This window comes from Molossus molossus, unplaced genomic scaffold, assembly GCF_014108415.1.
Source record: "Molossus molossus isolate mMolMol1 unplaced genomic scaffold, mMolMol1.p scaffold_m16_p_11, whole genome shotgun sequence".
In the NCBI taxonomy this organism is placed as follows: Eukaryota; Metazoa; Chordata; class Mammalia; order Chiroptera; family Molossidae; genus Molossus; species Molossus molossus.
In genome coordinates, this window is record NW_023425346.1 from 54,157,617 (window position 1) to 54,160,354 (window position 2,738).

Here is a 2,738-nt window from a genome sequence, read left to right on the forward strand (position 1 = left end):
CCGGCCCTGGTTGGTCGTGTGGGTGGCAGCCACTCGATGTGTCCCTTCACATCGATGTTTCTCTCTCTCTCCCTCCCACTCTTTCTGTACAAAAAAAAAAAAGGAAAAATATCCTCGGGTGAGGATAAATAGCTTTATAGTATACTTGTTATTTAATAACCTGCTTTTTCACTTAACCGTGAGTATATTTTGGACATTTTCCGGTATCAGTTTTCTTCTACAAAATGATTTTTAATGACTGCATATAGAAGAACTGCAATTGAGAAGCATTTTATTATCATAACCCTCAATGAAGGTTGAGGAGGAATTCCTCCCAAAGCGGAACCGCACTGACATTGTCTCCAAGCCTGGCATGAGCTTTTCTGATATTCTACGGAATGTCAGTGCTGGGGAAGGTCTTCTTGTTTAACCCTTCTTTTATAAATAAAAAACTGAGTCTTGAATGCATGAAAGTGCTCCAGGCGAGTAGAACTCAGGTCTGTGATTCTACCTCATGTCCTTTCTCTTCTGTCTCCCCACCCTGTGTAGTCCCGAGTCAGGGGCCAGGGCTTCAGGTCAGCACCTCTTTCTTAGACGTCCACACCGAGTGATGACTTGGAGCACTGCATAGGTCTCTTTTGAATAAGAAGAGAGTTTTAATTGTGACATTTCTCGTTTTGAAAAGGGAAAGGTGCTGAAGTTTAATCTCTCATTCAATAAATAATTAACCATCACTCCTCATGCCAATCACTGTGCTCTGTGTAGGGGATATAACAACATAAAGACAAGATCCTTGCTTTTACAGTACTTATGGTACCGGAAGGGTCATCTAGACAAGGAAACAACTTATTATGATGCGGGGCAATGGGTGTTATGATATTGGAAATACTGGTACTATGAAAGCTGTAAGAAGACACCAACCCACGTTTGTTTTATTGTGTAGGATATTATTGCATTCTGCATTTTCAGTAAATGTGGCTGGGATAATACAGCTAGCATTTAACGAATGCTTGCTATGCAACATACTATCTCATTTAGCCTCATAGGAGTTGTGAATGATGAGGTTTCGAGAAGTTAAATCTTTTGCTCAGGGTTATAAAACTGATGAGTGACAGAATCAGAATGCAAACTCATATTTTAGATTTATTTATTTTAAATTAATTTTATTGTTGAGAGTATTACAGACGTTCACCATTTCCCCCCCTTTACCCTCTTCCACCCGGCTCCCACCCCACCCCAGGCCTTCACCTGTCTATTGTCTATGTCCATGGGCTATGCATATATGCATATAGGTTCTTTGATTAATTGCTTCCTGCCCTCCCTCCCACCTTCCCTCTGAGGTCTGTCAGTCTATTCCATGCTTCCATGTTTAAGGTCCTATTTTGTTCATCAGTTTATTTTGTTCAGATTCCACATATAAGTGAGATCATGTGAAACTTGTCTTTTCTGACTGGTTTATTTCACTTAGTATAATGATCTCCGGGTCCCTCCATGCTGTCTCAAAGGGTAAGAGATCCTTCTTTTTTATAGCTGCGTAGTATTCCATTGTGTAAATGTACCATAGCTTTTTTAATGCACTTATCTACTGATGGGCACTTGGGCTGTTTCCAGATTTTAGCTATTGTAAATAATGGTGCTACGAGAGAAATTTTAGGTAGACCCATGCTCCATCCTGCTCATACCTTACAGAAAAGTTCAAAGAAACTCTTCTGTTAAGTATTTGCTAGCTTGTGGGCTAATTCATTCTATTATTAAGATCAGAAAAATGGTATTTTTGGACCAAATGATGAAAAATTATCTTCCTTCATTCTCCAATCTCCCACTTCTAAGCCTAAGTGACTTATGTTCTGCCCCAAAGGTAATTTGCTTCTTGGCCAAGACCAGGACCAATAAATAAGATTCTTCTCAGTGTAAGAACCTTTCCTGGGGAGTAGGCTGGAGACTCGGTAACTGTGTGAAGTCATTTCAGAAATTTGGTCCTTTCAATTTCTCATACAAGTGTTTTTTTATATGATGGTATTAAACCATTGAGCAGTTTAGGGCTTTCATCGTCTGGCTTAGGATTTTAGAATGGGGAATCCTAACTGGTATGCTGAGGCAATTCCAGTTCCATCAGTGTCCTGGGACTGATTCACCTGTGTGCTGGAATGTTGACCCCTCTGGAGAGGACTGGGGGTGGCTAGAGGCTCCTGGCCATCACCTCTGCTTCGAAGCAGCTTTGCGAGCCATGCAGATAGTATGATTGTCAATGTGACTTAAGTGAATGGGATTGGGAAGCAATGGTTAGAGTAGTGGTTAGTGGTTTCTAAACCTGAACCAGGGTCAGAATCACTTGGAGAATTGTTTAAAAAAATAAAAAAGGCTTCAGTTGCCAGGCTGCCCCCAGGTTCACAGAATCAAATTTTTTGGTTCCTGTGGCCAGGAAGTATTCATAGGAAGCTTCTTAGGTGATGATGATGTTTCTTGTCTCCATGTCAAGGTTCAAAAGCCCCTGGATTATAAGCATGGGCTTCGGAATGAGGCCTGTCTGCTTCAAGTCAAGAGTTCATCACTACTTACTGCATAATTTATATAAACTCTTTGAGCCTCTATAAAATGTAGACAAAGCACATCACGCAGAGGGAAGAAGTACAGTGCCTGGTCCTAACAGCACTAAGTAAGTCCTAGTTATACTAGTATTATTTACACTTACTGGTACTTTACCAACCAGAGTTAATGTGGTCTCCATGGCCTGCCCAATTCTTGTGTTTCTTTATGAT